The 17,081-nt window shown below is 42.8% G+C and overlaps 1 long non-coding RNA gene across 2 annotated transcripts in view; it reads left to right on the forward strand.

The window, feature by feature from the left end:
* Positions 1 to 16,786, forward strand: part of LOC134761435 (uncharacterized) — a 383,675-nt gene extending 366,889 nt beyond the window's left edge. For both annotated transcript variants that reach the window (XR_010140042.1, XR_010140041.1), the window contains exon 6: positions 15,144 to 16,786. This is a non-coding gene — a long non-coding RNA (uncharacterized LOC134761435). The remainder of the gene's footprint in view (positions 1 to 15,143) is intronic.
* The last annotated feature ends 295 nt before the right edge of the window (positions 16,787 to 17,081 follow it).

Here is a 17,081-nt window from a genome sequence, read left to right on the forward strand (position 1 = left end):
TGGCAATATTACTGTCCAAATACTGGGAAATAATCCTCAGTTAAGGTATTTACTGTAATATAATTCCCACCAATGTTGAAATTTTTTAAAATTTCATTTTAATATCCTTCAATTTCTACATTTATTTCAACTTCTGTTACTATCTAGATTTACCTTTTAAATAACATATATTGAGATTTTTCCCAGTCTGGAGACATTATCATGTGAATGCTTTTCAGCCCCACTGTTATTTAGAGTAGGAAGGGACTTTGCGATGACCTAGTCGAAAAGTCTGGTCTCAGAATAGCCCTCCAGCTCTGTGCCTGGAAATAGTCAGTGGAAATAATAGCCGTCGAAGCTGCTTATTAAGCATCCACAGTATGCTAGATCGTATGCAGAACATGTAACAGAAATCATGTCTTCCTCCAAAGCTCTTACACCACTTTAAAAGCCATTTCTGCCCTGATAAAACCTTGTAGGAGAGGCTGCTAGTACTGCAGAGGGGTCCTCAGAGAAAGGAAGAAAATTACAGGTTTGGAGGACCAAAAAAAATTCTAGTAGGTTTATCCACAGAGATGTGGGCTTGCCCTGGAGTCATCCACATCTAAAATGTTGTGGCTGTTGCCAGAGGTGAGATTTTTCCTTTCACATCCTAGCAGATGGACTCAATACAGAGCACTTAGGCAGCTGCTATTACAGAAAGTGGCTCTACACCTCTCCTAAGAGCTTTAGAAGGGCAATAAAGGTAGAATGTGGTGGTTCTGCGGTTTTACTTATTTTGTGCTCAGTGCCTCTGAAAATCAGACATATAACTATCACATTTTAACTGTACCAGCATGAAATAAGCAGAGCGTTATTGAATCAACAGGGTTCAAAATGCCCCCAATATATACATTTTTTTTCTCTCCAGGCAGAACATAAGCCCTGGTGTCTTGTCCTTGATTCTTGAGAATGACACTCAATATTTGCTTTAAAAATTCCCCTTCATTCATCCTGTTTACACAAATGATACAGTTATGTGAAACACACACCAGACACATTGCATTTTCTTTCTAATCTCATTTGACCTTCTTCAGGCACAACAAATCTTAATCAGCTGACGGGAGAAATTGGATGCTGCATGCCACTCTCTCCCTCCAGCAACACATTTCCCTCTGTTTATGCCCAATGAGGCAGTTAAATGAAGGGTGTCCTGGTCTCATGGTGAAGCAAGCACCACGATGACAGAGGGCAATGGGAAATGCAGCAGACATTCATGGGAAATTGTATTCGTTGCTCAAGGAGACCAGCCAGCCACAAACATCACCAGAGCTGCAGGACAGAAGCTGAGTCCAATGATCCTCAAGAAGGAAGGTGCCTCACCCTGATCCCACTGAAATCCAATCACACGCGCTTGTCCCCCCGCTGGTTAGCCTGATTCTTCAGCAACTTCAGGGGAGGAGGCTTGGGAAGGGTCCTACCCATGAGAGCTGGGTTTCCTCTCCTCTAATATTGATTGTCTGTCGCCTATTCTACTGTGTTTTCCTCGATCCTAGTTTTTTTGTTTTTTTGTTTTTGTTTTTGTTTTCTGAGGCAGAGTCTCGCTCTGTCGCCCAGGCTGGAGTGGAGTGGCGCGATCTCGGCTCACGGAAGCTCCGCCTCCCAGGTTCACGCCATTCTCCTGCCTCAGCCTCCCGAGTAGCTGGGACCACAGGCGCCCACCACCACGCTTGGCCAATTTTTTGTATTTTGTTTAGTAGAGACGGGGTTTCACTGTGTTAGCCAGGATGGTCTCGATCTCCTGACCTCGTGATCCTCCCGCCTCGGCCTCCCAAAGTGCTGGGATTACAGGTGTGAGCCACCACGCCCGGCCCCTCGATCCTAGTTTTTTAATTTTAAAATATTTTACTTTGGCCGGGCGCGGTGACTCACACCTGTAATCCCAGCACTTTGGGAGGCTGAGGCGGGCGGATCAAGAGGTCAGGAGATCGAGACCATCCTGACTAACACGGTGAAACCCCGTCTCTACTAAAAATACAAAAAATTTAGCCGGGCGTGGTGGCAGGCGCCTGTAGTCCCAGCTACTCGGGAGGCTGAGGCAGGAGAATGGCGTGAACCCGGTGAACTCGGCGAACCCGGGAGGCGGAGCTTGCAGTGAGCCGAGATCGCGCCACTGCACTCCAGCCTGGGTGACAGAGCGAGACTCCGTCTGAAAAAAAAAAAATTTTTTTTTACCTTTACATAAAACGAACACTCCGTGCACATGATAACACTGCACCAAGAGGTATAAAACGACCCTCATTAACCCTCTTTTCTCCAAAGATAACCACTATTCACTTTGAATGTATGGATCCTTTCAGGAAAGAAAGCTGTCTTTGTACCCTGAATATGTGTATGCTAAAAACACACATTACTGTGCACAATGTCCTGTGTGATTGTTTGTTTTTCACTTAATAATAGATGTTTGCACATTGCTCTAGTTCATCCAAGCACCAAATTTCTTGCCTGGAGTATTGGGGTATCTTCCTAATTGGCCTCCCTGCTCTATCCTAACCCTCTGCGGTTCATTTCAGAAGGAACCTGCTAAAAGGTAAATCAGACCATGTCCCTATTTGTTCAGAACTGTCCAGGGCCTTTCCTTTGCACTAGGAACAAAAGCTAAGCTCACTACCACCACCTGCCTCTGCAAGTTCTCCCCCAACATATTCATTGCTCACTGTGCTTCAGTCACCTGCTCCTCATAACGTGCCAGGCTTGGTCCTAGCTCAGGGCCTTTGTACTTCCCATTCCCTCTGCCCAGAATTATGCGTTTATTTTCTGCCTCTAGGTTATTTGCCTGGCTGTCTCTTTCCTGTTATTCTTGTCTCAGCTCAGGCCACCTGCACCCTGACCACCTGTTCTAAATCAGCCCCTTATCACTGTCTTTTTACATCTCCCACTTTCTTTTTCCTCATACTACTTACTACTTTCTCAAAATTATTGTATTCATAAAATGTTTACTTAGGCTGGGCGTGGTGGCTCGTGCCTATAATCCCAGCAGTTTGGGAGGCCGACGCGGGTGGATCACCTGAGGTTAGGAGTTCGAGACCAGCCTGGCCAACATGGTGAAACCCCGTCTCTACTAAAAATTACAAAAATTAGCCAGGTGTGGTGGCTGGCATCTGTAACCCCAGCTACTCAGGAGGCTGAGGCAGGAGAATCACTTGAACCCGGGAGGTGGAGGTTGCAGTGAGCCGAAATAGTGCCACTGCACTCCAGCCTGGGTGATAGAGTGAGACTCTGTCTCAAATAAAATAAAATAAAATTAAATTAAAATAAATAAAACATTTACTTACTTGTTCTGTCTCCCCTACCACATACACTGGAATACAAATTCCACAAGGAGAGCAGGACTTTGTCTTCTCACTGTTATATACTCAGTACCGAGACCAGTGGTTCTGAAGCTCGAGTGTGCACTGGAATCACCTGGAGGATTTGTTAAAACACAGATTGCGGGGCCCCAACCTCAGAGTTTCTAATTCAGTAGATCTGGGGTGGGCCTACTGAAATAGAGTTTATATTTCTAATAAGTTTCTAGCTGCTGCTACTGCTCCTGGTCCAGGGACTGCGTTTTGAGAGCTACCAGTCTTGACGATGCCTGGCATATAGTGGGTGTTGCATATACATTTATTACATGAATGCATGAGCCTGCACATAGGATCTTCCACCTTCTTTGTAATGGCAGTTTTGTTTTCAGTTTATCATTTATTTATATTTATGGGACTATAGGCTGTGAACCTTGCCTCCTCAAAGTCTTTGTGACAGGAAGGCCCCAAGTTTTGTCAGCTAAAATGGTGCACTACCTCCACTGATTTGTCAGTTGATGATTAAAAACCTAAAGTTTAGGCCAGCTGCAGTAGCTCATGCCTGTAATCCCAGCACTTTGAGAGGCCAAAGCAGGCACATTGCTTGAGTCCAGGAGTTCAAGACCAGCCTGGGCAACATGATGAAACCCCTTCTCTACCAAAAAAAAAACCCACAAAAATTAGCTGGGTGTGGTGGCATGTGCCTGTGGTCACAGCTACTTGGGAGGCTGAGGTGGAAGGATTGCTTGAGCCCAGAAGGCGGAGGTTGCAGTGAGCTGAGATCACGCCACTGTACTCCAGCCTGGATGACAGAGAAAGACCCCATCTCAAAAAGAATAGCAGCAACAACAAACTAAAGCTTTATAGACCCAAGAGGAACCAGTGAGAGACTTCTCATTCTCTGCCTCAGCAGAACATCAAACCAAAAGATGGTGCAACTCTCACTTGACATGTGACAGAGAACAGAGTGATCTCTCAGGCCTCCCCTGTAATGATTTAACAACTATCCTGTTGGTTTAGATTGGGTCTTGGTATATTGGAGTGTATGCAACATAACCCCAAGCAGGTTATGAAATATAGAAAGCCTACTGGTTTTCCTGAGTCACAAAACCTCTTGAAAATCTTGACAAGATGTATAGCTCTATTCCCCAGGACACACACACACACACACACACACAGACACACACACACACACACACACACAGTTTTGCATTTAATTTCAGGAAGTTACAAGATGCCCCAGGCACACTTTAACCCCAAATTAAGAACTTCTGGTTTCATAATTGTCTAGCTATGTGGCAAAAACAAACAAACAAACAAACCCAATCTGGATCCCCAGTTTCTTATTTAAATTCCTGATGAATCCGAGGTTTAAGTGTGAAGAGACAAGCCTTAGAGGAAAACATTAGTTAATAAGATTTATAATCTTAGAATGGGAAACACTTTCTGAAGCACGATTTAAAACCCAGAAGTGAAAATAAAGTAGTGAGACTGATTCCAAAAAATCTAAAATGTCTGCCCAGGAAAGCGGAAAAAAACTCTCCTGGTTTAGACTCTGAGGAGAAATTAATTGATCCTATCTTTTCCATCTATCTTCTTCTCAGTGGAATTGTGTAAGTGACCTATGGCCAGGCTCTATGGGACAAGACAAGCTTATCAGGGCTTACAGGGTGAGATCACATCCTTCGGCAAAGCCCTGTCACAGGGTTAATTATTTCAATAGCAGTTGTTTGGGTTTTTAAAATTATTTATTTTTATTTTTTATTTTTTGAGACAGAGTCTCACTCTGTCGCCCAGGCTGGAGTGCAGTGGAGTGATCTTGGCTCACTGCAACCTCCACCTCCCAGGTTCAAGTGATTCTTCTGCCTCAGCCTCCCAAGTAGCTGGGATTACAGGCGTGCACCACCACACCCGGCTAATTTTTGTATTTTTAGTAGAGACGGGGTTTCACCATATTGGCCAGGCTGGTTTGGGTTTTTAAATGACTTTATTGAGATATACTTCACATACTCTGAAGTTCACCCATTTAAAATGTACAATTAAGTGGTTTTGGTATATTTACAAAGTTGTGCAGCCGTCACAACTATAATTTTAGAATATTTTTGTCACCCCCTAAAGAAACCCCATATCCATTAGCAGTTCATTCCCCATTCCTCCCTCCTGCCAGGCCTAAGCAACCACTCATCTACTTTCTGTCTCTATAGATTTTCCCGTTCTAGCCGTTTCATATAAATGGAATCAAACAACATGAGCGTTTTTCCTTTAGTGTGATGTCCTCAAGGTTCTTCTGTATTGGAGCACATATCAACATTTCTTTCCTGTTTATTGCTGAATAATATTTCACTGTATGGATACACCACATTTTATTTCTCCGTTCATCAGCTGATGAACCTTTGGGGTGTTTCTTCTGTTTGGCTATTATTATAATGTTGTTATTCATGGGCAAGTTTTTGTGTGAACATGTGTTCATTCCTCTTGGGTCTAGCAGTGTTTTTTTTTCTCTTAAAGATTTACCCAAAGAATTTATCTATATCTCCATCTATCTATCTGTCTGTCTATCTATCTATCTGTCTATCTATCTATCTATCTATCTATCTATCTATCTATCTCTATCTGCCTGTCTGTCTGTATATATGTATTCCCCCCAACCCTGCCCACCATCATAACCTCATGGAGAACCAAGCAGATTTGGGTTCTAAAGACCTCAGAACTCTTACATTCCCGGCCTGGGACCTTCTGTGTAAAGGTCACGACTCACTCTCACAATGCCTCAGTTGTGCTATCAATGGAAGGAAGGTGAGAACAGCAGCTCTTTCACACTGCCACAGGATATTGTAAAGATACAGGAATGACGTAAATCAATAGGATCTGCTCTTTCCAAGATACGAAGCCATATGAATAGGCCGGTGTGCATCAAAGAAACAAGATACACTTGAACCAAAAGTTTTGCCAGCACAAAGATGACTGCATCAGCCAAGAGTCCAGTGGCTTGATGTGGGGGCATAGATGGTACAAGAAATCACCACTCTATTCTCAAGATTTTGGTTTTCTTTGAGATCAGAATTTGCTTGCCTTCCAAATCCTGCCAGCCACCCTCTGAGGGAGGGCCCCAGCTTGGTCACCCTGGTGGGGGGTAGGATAAAGGGCAGGGCCATAATATACTGACTGGCAGCCCAAGGGGCAAGCGTAAATTCTAAAGCCTACCCTCTAGCCAACATTTCCTGCAAAGACCACCCTACCCCCATTTAATTAAAAAGCACCCTACTCTATGCAGAATCCCAGAGGCACCTCTTTTTGTGAAATCCCTGACATTCCTGTAGGCTCTGGGGCAGGGGAGTGACCCCTTACCCCTGGGTAGAATCTAAAAAGAACTTCCCAGTAGAGGTACTGGGCACCCAGGTGGCAGAAGAGGGGTCTAAAATACATGTACTTCTTCCTGCTCTCTGACCAATCACCTGTGCCCTTTGCTCTTTAAACTCAGGCAGCAGGAAATTCTACTGATAGGTGTGTAAATGATTAGTGGAATGGGAAATGAGAAGGTGGCATCCTGGGTTATAATCCACACATCACCACTTACTAGATGTATAATTTAGGATAAGTAACTCATTTCTTTGAGACTTGGTTTACCCATCTGCTAAATGGGATAATAGCAGTACTTGCCTCGTAGGTTCATTGTGAGGATTACCTGAGATGATGCCTGTAGGGACTCCAGCATACCATCTGTGTTTGCTATAGTTATTATATTACTTCTAAAGTCAGAATTAAGGACCTCAAGTCTGGGCGCGGTGGCTTACGCCTGTAATCCCAGCACGTTGGGAAGCGGAGGCGGGGGTGGATCACCTGAGGTCAGGAGTTCGAGACCAGCCTGGCCAACATGGCAAAATCCTGTCTCACTAAAAATACAAAAATTAGCTGGGTGTGGTGGTGGGTGCCTGTAATCCCAGCTACTGAAGAGGCTGAGGCAAGAGAATCACTTGAACCTGGGAGGCGGAGGTTGCAGTGAGCCAAGATCTCACCGTTGCACTCCAACCTGGGTGACAGAGCAAGACTCTGTCTCAAAAAAGAAAAAGAAAAAAGAATTAAGGACCCCAAGTAATCCATCCATTCTCCATAATCTATTTAGGAAGACTCATTTTCTATTGGTCAATTAATTGGATGCACTTAATCAAGCACCTAGTATCTATTAGCTACCACAGAGAGGGCTCGGGAATGAAACTTAATTTTCCTGCAAGAATGGAGAATTCAAGCTGTGAGAGAAACTAAGATACGTGAAGTTCTTAAAGAACATGTAAACAGTAAACTGCAATCCTGACAGTCAATTCTGATTCAGAGAGGGGAGACAGCAGGAAAGTCTGGAAGGGCCAGATAAGGCCTCAGAGGGGAGACAGCACCAAGGTTGGCCCTCACAAGGCAAGATGAGTTCACAGCAGAAGAGGAGAGGGAGACAGAACTGGGCAAGGGGGGGGAGAGGGAGAAGGGAGACCCATGTGAGCATGGGCAATTTGGGAGCCCAGGTGGGTCTGGACCTGGTGCATGGTCTGGGGGCTAAGCCACAGACAAGCCTCCTGCTGTCTTTCCTACTCTCAGGGATCTCTAGGAATAACATGCCATGGAGTCTTTTAGTCACCTATTCCGCTAATAATTATCCTTCTTATGAGAAATTCTGTCACTAATACATTTTTATGGCATGTAAGAGGGAGGAGCTGCTATCAGATGAGCTTTGAGTCAATCTAGACCATTGCAAAAAAGCAACATAGAGTGGCAACCATTGACTTCAGCCACTCTGCATCTAGCCCACTTTGTCCTGGGACGAGAACTCTGATCATTTCTGGGGAAACACCCCTTCATTGCTTTCAGTCCATGCAGTTTTGGGGATGGGAATGACTCCACGCCCATGGCAAGGATGGGTACAATAACCACATTAGTTCTATGAGATTGACCCTGAGATTCTAGCTAGAACTAGAAAGGGAAGCACCTGTTCTTGTACGGTGCTGTGCTAGTAGGATGTCAGCTGGGAGCTGCTGCAGCCGTCTGGCCATTGCAATGGGCAGGTCTTCCTGGAAGCAGAAGGACACAGGGGAGGCAAAGCCAAGAAATGGAAAGACAGATTCACGGTGCCATCATCTAAGCCCCTGGATCTCATGATACCAAAACCTTGCTTTTTCAGGCACATGAGTTAATAAAAAAATCCTCTTTTTGCCTAAATCTCTTCAAACTGGGTTTCAGTCCATGGTTACTAAATGAATCCTGACTTATTCAAGTAATGACCTTGTTCCTACCAGAATTTTGTTGGTTGCTTCTTAGCATGGGTATTTGTAGTCCATAGCCTAGGGGCAGACTGCATCCAGGATAACAGTTTGTGTGTGGACGTGATAGTGGCGTCTATCCATATCCCTAAATGGATATAGGTACATGTTCTATGAAGAGGCATTAAAGGGGAGACCGAGGCTGCAAAATCTGTTTCTCCTCTTTGTCTCTGAAGTCTGTGTACAGAGCAATTTTCCCCAAACCCCTGATTTTATTCCTCTTGTTTTCAACCAGAGAAAGGAGTTCTTGAATCTGTTAAGTATGTTTTGCAGGGCTCTAAGAAATCAGGAAGAGATGGGGAAGGGAGGTGTTGGGGAAAAAGAGGCTCTGCATGTCTCATTTTTGTTTTTTTCCTTTTTGCCAACGACAAAGAATCAGCTGGCATCCTTTTATTTTCTATTTCATGCAGTGCTTTTTAAAATGAAGCATTAAGTCTACTGTAATGGGATTTGTCTAATGATTTCCTGGTAAACGTCTTCTTGGATCTCAGCAAAGATAATTCACTTAGTAGGAACCACTTCCTGCTTCCCCACTAAGAACTAGACCTACCCAGTTCTTTCTGGGAGTAAATTGGCCTTTGAATGAGAGAAGGCAGTACAGGAATATTTCACTCTAGCATTCATCACATAGACTCAAGCTTGCCACAGACCCAGATCAGGGATGAGAAAAGGAAGGCGGGGGTGAGGGAGAACGTTCATGCTGAGCACAAGCATGAAGCCAAGCAGAAAGTCTGTAGCAATCTGAGCCCTTTGCAGAAACAGATGCACTCACCTCTTTGCCTTGGCTCTAGGGTCCTTTCTTTCTTGGGCAGTGACAGCTTCTGCAGTGTCCACACTGTTCTACCAGGACGGCTGCAGGCAGGCTGCTGCAGGAGGAAGGGAGTTCCCATTCACCATCAGAAGGGAGTGTCCTCCCAGAAAAGGAGGCGATGCCCTGATTCCCCTGGAGCGAAGGCTGTTGGATCCACTTGTCCTCTCTCTCCTGCTCCCTTTCTGGTATGAATGGAGCTCAGAGAAACCCCATGAGAAGAGCTGAGTGAAACCACACACCATACCCACCCTGTTAGTAGGTTGGCCTCCTAGCCTTGGGGATCCTGGAGAGGAAGGCGGCGGAGTGGGTCATGAGGTACTTGGGCCCCTACAAGTGCAGCTGACACTGGTATGCCCACAGAAAGGCCAAGGACAAGCACTGTGTATTTATTTCTCCCCCTCTCATGTGATCTTATTTTTGGACTGGACACAAAAGCTATTTGGGGGCTGGACAGCTGCCAGGTGAAAGGACAATGATCTCATCCAAGTTCTCTCCATGCCTCTCTCTGCACTAGTCCCTGTTACCTTTCCCAATATTAGGCAGAAGGGAGTGGTCTGAGCCTTACTCTGAGCCTTACTTTCAGTACATCCCAGCAATGTGTCCACCTTACCATTTTTCTTCAATTAGCTGATTGCTACCCTTTGAGGTTTCACAGAGGATCAATGTAATGAACGAAGTCCTTACTTTTATGTCTGAGGCAGGTGAGTATTTCTGAGTCTGGTGGTCCTGTCGCACAGTTATCATACTCACTATTTTAGATGCAAAGATCCTCTTTTCAACACCAGGATGGGAGCCCCGACCCTGGAAGGCAGATGTGGGCAACGCCACAGAGCTAGGCTCTCAATGTGTTGATTCTGCCTTCTGCCCTGGCTGTTTCTGCCTCTGGCTCCTAGGCTTGTAAAACTTACAACATTGAGACAGCTTGATTTTTCACCTCTGATCCTTCCTCTTCAGACGTGAATGGAAAGTTTTGAAAATGTCATGCCTGGCAAGATGCCAATTCAATATCATCCTCTTCACCATTATCACTGTTATTTACTGGGCTCTTTCTTGCTGAATGCCCTTCATTTGAGGAGTACTTCTGCATTCTTGCATTTAATCCTCACAACACCCCTGCCAGGAGGGTAAGATTGCTCCTATTTGATATCCAGGGAAGCTGAGGTTTGGAAAGGCTCCTCACCTAACCTTTGGAGAGGGCAGAGTGGGATGGGAACTCCCGACTGTCTGAGCTCTTGGCCACTTTGCCCTACTGTCTCCTGAAGATGTGAATCATTGACATTTCACTGTTGTTTTCACTTCATAAGAGGGAAAAGAAAACCCTTAGGGTTGATTCAGACCCACAACTTCAATCCTTGATTTCTGTTCCAAATCCAGTTATTGAAGGGGAGAGAAAATGAGGTTTTCATCTGTTTACAGTCCCAGGCCCTGGTTCTAGGTACAGGATGGAGTCTCTGGCTACCATTCTCGTTGGAGCCATTTTCCTGTGAATAATTCGTTGTACAAACACACACACCAGAGAGGACTGGGCTGGGCCGCCCAGGCCAGGTTCCCACTGTATCCAAACTGGACTGCACTTTCCACTACCCTGAGAAAGAGACAGAGAGATTGAGCCAACAGCTTGTCCAACACTGCCCTCTGCAGGTCACTAGGCTGCATTACCCCGATGGGAGTCTGCAAGGCTTTCCAAAGAGGCAGGCCACACCAAGGATTATTTTTAGAGGATCAGTTTCCAGGTTCTCCATTTCTGCAGCTACTCTTTCCTAAACCTGGTTTGCCTGAGCACGTGTCTGTGTTCATAATCCTTCCCCTACTGTATGAAAGGAAATCATACCTGTCAGTCTTCACAAATCTTACTAAGGTGCCATTATCCCAAGTATAAAAATATCAAAGTCCCCAAACTAGGAACTTCCTTTAATATTTTAATTCAGCCTCTTTTAATGATTAATTAGGCATTTTTTTATTTAACAACTTTGCTTTTCCTCCCTTGAATACTGAGGGACACAACTGTGGAAGCAAATCAAAGAGAATATTAGAAATAATAACAGATTAATAGGTACACTTAAAGAATGATGCCACAGTTTAAATTTTTTTTTTTTTTTTGAGACAGAGTCTCGCTCTGTTGCCCAGGCTGGAGTGCAATGGTGCAATCTTGGCTCACTGCAACCTCCACCTCCTAAGTTCAAGAGATTCTCCTGCCTCAGCCTCCTGGGTAGCTGGGATTACAGGCACCTGCACCGCCCCCCCCCCCCCCAATGCCTGGCTAATTTTTGTGTTTTTAGTAGAGATGGGGTTTCATCAGTTTGAGGCTGGCCTCAAACTCCTGACCTCAGGTGATCCACCCACCTTGGACTCCCAAAGTGCTGGGATTACAGGCATGAGCCACCACACCTGGCCCACAGTTTAATTTTTACATTCCAGCTTTATAATATATTAGAAATTATGCTCTTGAAACCATATAAACTTAATGATGAAAATTAACATAAATGTTTAAATGTGGGTATATGTAACATTGTTTTTCAAAATTGTTTTAGAAGGTACAAGAACAATTTGTGAAGTCTGCTGTACCCTTGGGCTGGCTATTGCTGACTGATAATAGGTTGCCATCTATCCATCCATTCATCCAGCCATTCCGCAAATACCCATTGAGCACCTATTGTGTGCCAGGCCTTGTTTTAGGCACTAGATATAAAAATAGTGAGCAAAAAATGGCATGTTCCACGGCAAATTCTTAGTGATGGCCTCCTCTAGGAAGCTCAGGGAGGGAAACAGATTATGGATACACTTTTAATAATTAATCCAATAAATGTAAGAATTCAACATTGATAAGCACTACTAAGTGTTCTGTGCGGGAAACGTGTGAGGGGAGAAGAAAAGGCACACACAATACTTTTGAATCCTATGTAAATAGCAATGCAGATATAATAAGCAAATGATATAATAAGCAAATTGCAATGGGAAGGGGAGAAGAAAAAAAATATATATATATATTTATACTCACCAGACTATGGAGGATTCATCACCAGGCCGGGAAGCAATAGCCTGGGCTCCAGAGTCAGCCACTCGTCTGTGCACAGACGAGGAGAGGTCTGTGAAGCTTCGGCACAGTCTGGGACCCTAGCTCTTTTGTAACGAGTTGTTTGGCATGAGGTCCAGTCACGAGGGTCCTTCGCAACTGGCTCAAGGAACACAAAAAGGTCAACTTGTTTTTGTGATTGTCTGTTGTTTTTCAATAACTAATGTATAGGAATAGATTGAAATGGAGATTTCTCCAAAACAGTGCTGGATGAATGCCTCAAGGGGTTAACACAACCTGTTCTGGGACTTGGTGACCATTGTTTGTGTCCACGTTCAATTGAGTTCAAATTTAATATTTTTTTCCTCCACACCAAGGAGGGGTATTTGGTAATTAGAGAATGAATAATGGAGATTAACAATGTATAATGAGGATTATTATACATTATAATCCTCATGTATATATACATGAGTTGATGGGGGAGGCATCAGGGAACGTAGCCCTGGAGAAACGAAATCCAAACCAAAAATAAGGTATCCAAGAATCTCTATGAAAAAACTGTGAAGACCCGGGAAAAAAAGGCCACTATAACATGAGAGGATCAGGGAGAAGTAGGATCAACGTTTTTAGAGTTAGTTGGGGTTTTGTTTGTTTGTTTTGTTTGAGATGGAGTCTCACTCTCTTCCCCAGGCTGGAGTGTAGTGGTGCGATCTTGGCTCACTGCAACCTCCGCCTCCTGGGTTCAAGCAATTCTCCTGCCTCAGCCTCCCCAGTAGCTGGGATTACAGGCCTGGCACACAGTGGGTGCTCAATAGGTATTTGAGGAATAGGTGGATAAATGGATGGATAGATGGCTGGGATTACAGGTGCCACCATGCCCACCTCATTTTTTTTTGTATTTTTAATAGAGACGGGGTTTCTCTATGTTGGCCAGGTTGGTCTCGAACTCCTGACCTCAAATGATCCGCTGGCCTCAGCCTCCCAAAGTGCTGGGATTACAGGCATGAGCCACCGTGCCCAGCCTAGAGTTAGCTGTTTTCGTAAAGGGCCTTTGCCCTTATACAACTTCAACCCGTATTATAAATCAGTGGTTCTCAATCAGGAGTGATTTTTCCCCAGGGGATATTTAGCAGTTTCTGCAGACATTGTTAGTTGTTGCATCTGGGGTTGTTCTAGTGGCATCTAGTGAGTAGAGGTCAGGGATGGTGGTAAACTTTCTGCAATGCTCAGGACAGCTCCCCATAACAAAGAATTACCTGGCCCTAACAGTCCATAGTGCTGGGGTTGAAAAATCCTATTATAAATGGGGGCAGGGCAGGCCTGACAAGTGTCTATAGTGGATGTGGATTCACTTGTTTATTCATTCATGCATTCAGCAAATACTGAGTGCCCACTATGTTTGAAATACCATTCTGGGCATAGTTGAATCCCACCTGTCACCCATTAACCAAAAATAACCACCTGAAATAGCTGGCCTGGTTGTGTTCCTTTGTTACTCAGCTTAACATTTTTACCATTAGAATGGTGACAAAGCTGGTCTTATTGCCTGCAGAAAGAAGACATTGAAATGCATGGATATTATTTGCAAGGATGGTCACTGAACAATTGTTTGCAATTGTGGAAACAACCTAAGTGTCAACAGAATGGTTGCCTAACTGTGATACAGTGGTACTATGGCATACTAAGCTGCCAATAAAAAAGAAAGGCAACTCTCTTTACGGTAACATGGAAAACAACCATGGAGATATTATCAACTGGAATTTTTTTTCAGAATTGCAGGTAGAATATGATTGATGCGATGTGTGTTTTTTTAAATTGGTGTGTATATGTGTGTGTGTTTGCGTGTGCATGCAATTGCTGGAGAAATTCTCACCAAATTTTTTTTTTTTTAAAAAAAAAAAGCAGAGTCTTGCTCTGTCGCCCAGGCTGGAGTGCTGTGGCATGATCTTGGCTCACTGCAAGCTCTGCCTCCTGGGTTCATGCCATTCTCCTGCCTCAGCCTCCTGAGTAGCTGGGATTACAGGCACCTGCCTTCACACCTGGCTAATTTTTTGTATTTTTAGTAGAGACGGGGTTTCACCGTGTTAGCCAGGATGGTCTTGATCTCCTGACCTCGTGATCTGCCCTCCTTGGCCTCCCAAAGTGCTGGGATTACAGGCGTGAGCCACTGCGCCTGGCCCTCACCAAATTCTTAATAATGGCTACCTCTAGAGAATGAGAAACAAAAACAAAAACTGTAATGTGTTCATTGATAGTAGCTCTTTACCTAATTCCACCCTTTCATACTGATCAGCTTCTTCCTGGTTCATCTCCATTGTTATCAGTAGTCAAGTCAGTCACCAACTTCTGGAGATCCTTCAACTTGTAGGACAATATCCAATATTTACTGTTAAATCCATGTTCCTTTAAAACTTGCCTCTAGCCAATCTTCATAAGCTCTTCTTGGGAGATGCTTTCTCTGCCTCAGCCACAATTCCTGTGCCCATCTCCCTGGAACTTAAGCCAGTGAACTCACCAGGACTGTATCACACCATATTCTTTCAAAACAGGCTCACCTCTGTGCCTGGAAAAGAGCCCATCTTTTTTTCTATGTGTATTAGTAGAAAAAAAGGTGAGATGACTGTGATCATGAATAATCCCCACCTCTCAGTGGCTTAAAATAACAAAGGCTCCTTTCTCACTCACAGTTGGGCATGTCTGTCCATTTGCAGGTGGGTTGGGAAGCTCCATTCTGTATCGTCCTCACTCAAGGACCTGGACTGAAGGATTTCTGCTTTCAAGAAGAAAAAAAAAAAATAGAAGACATGTTTACTAATACACTGGTAATTATTTCTATTCATATTTTATTGGCCAAAGTGAGTCATATGGGTATACAACATAAAATGAGGTGCAGAATTTCAATCCTATCATTTGCTTGGAAGGTGGAGAGTCATATTTGGAGAACATGAGTTCTATAATTGTTGGATGTAGTAGTCTATACATGTCCACTAAGTCAAGTTTGCTAATTGTGTTTAAATAATCTGTATTCTTACTCATGTATCTGTTCACTTCTTGTAGTTTTGTCAATCTTAGTTTTATATTTTTGAAGCTATGTGTACAAGTTTTATAATCATTGTACTTTCTCATGAGTTAAACTTTTTATTGTTATGATAATACTTTTTGCCTTAAAGTCTACTTTGTCTAATATTAATATAGATAACATTAATTTTTGTTAATATTTATGTTTTTCCACTCTTTAATGTCAACATTATAATACAAATGTTTTAGGTATGTTTCTTATAAACAGTATGCAGATTGTTATCCAATTCAATCCCTGATTTTTAATTGAACTATTTAATTTATTTACATTTAATGTAATTACTGATATATTTGAATTTAAATATACCGTCTTATTAAGTGTTTTCAATTGTCCCACATGCTCTCTGTTCTCTTTATCCTCACTTTTTACCTGCTTTTGGAAAATATTGTTTTTGCCTTCATTGTTTTGGAAGTTACATATCTTTTTAGTAGTCTTTTAGAGGTTATCCTATAGATCATAATATGCGTCTCTGAGTTAGCAAAGGCTAATAATGTTAATTGGCACTTTCATTTTCTTCCATAATAGTACAAAGACCTTAGAACGTTTCAATTCATTTACTTCCTCTCCTGATTTGTATGCACTTTTAATATTTTTTATTTTTTAAATCTTCAGCACTGTGTTACATTGTTTCATATGGTATAATTCATTTAGACTTCCTCAAATGGACCTTCGTGCTGGACCTCATTTCTTTCTGCATCTATATAACCTATCATCCTTAATCATCTTCCTTCTGCTTAAAGAACATCCTTTAGTATTTGATGCTGGTAAAGAATCCTGAAAATGTCTTAATTTCACTTTTATTATTGAAGGCTATTTTCACTGGACACAGAATTCTACTGTTGACAGTTATTTTATTTCAGCACTTGAAAGACATTTAAATTCCACTAATTTCTAGTTTCCATTGTTTCTAACAAGAGGTAAGGTAACAGTCTATTACATTTTTTCAAGTAATGATAGCTGCTTGTAACTTTTTTTCCCTTTGTCTTTGGTTTTCATCTGTCTTATTGTGAGGTACCTAGGTGTGGCTTTTAAAAATTTCTCCTGCTTGCAGCTCCCACGGCTTCTGAGATTTGTGGCTTTTTGTCTTTAATCAATTCTGGGAATTTTTCAACTATTTTCTCTTCAAATATTGATGCTGCACCATTCTCTTTCTCTTCTCCTTCTGAAATTTTAATTCTCATTTTATCTCCATATCTCTTACTCTCTGTAGCATTGCTATCCTTTTGTCTCTCCATGTTTCATCATGATGTTTTCTTCTAACCTACTTTCCAGTTCATCAATTTTCCCTACAGCTGTGTATAATTTTTTGTTAAACCAAGTAAAGAGTATCCACTGAGCTCTTTTCTTTTGTTAGTATATATTTTAAATTCTAAATTGTTCACTGGTTATTTTTTAAATCTTTTTCATCCTTTTTTAAAGTTTTCAGTTCTCTGCCAAATTTGTTGATACTGTCTTTTATCTCCATATGTGCAGTAAACATAGTTAATTTAAAGTCTGTATCTGATAAATCCATTAACTGGAGTTCTGTGGGATTGTTTCTATTGTAGTTGTTTCTACTGGTCTCATGTTT

The sequence above is a fragment of the Pongo abelii genome, chromosome 4 (genome assembly GCF_028885655.2).
Source record: "Pongo abelii isolate AG06213 chromosome 4, NHGRI_mPonAbe1-v2.0_pri, whole genome shotgun sequence".
In the NCBI taxonomy this organism is placed as follows: Eukaryota; Metazoa; Chordata; class Mammalia; order Primates; family Hominidae; genus Pongo; species Pongo abelii.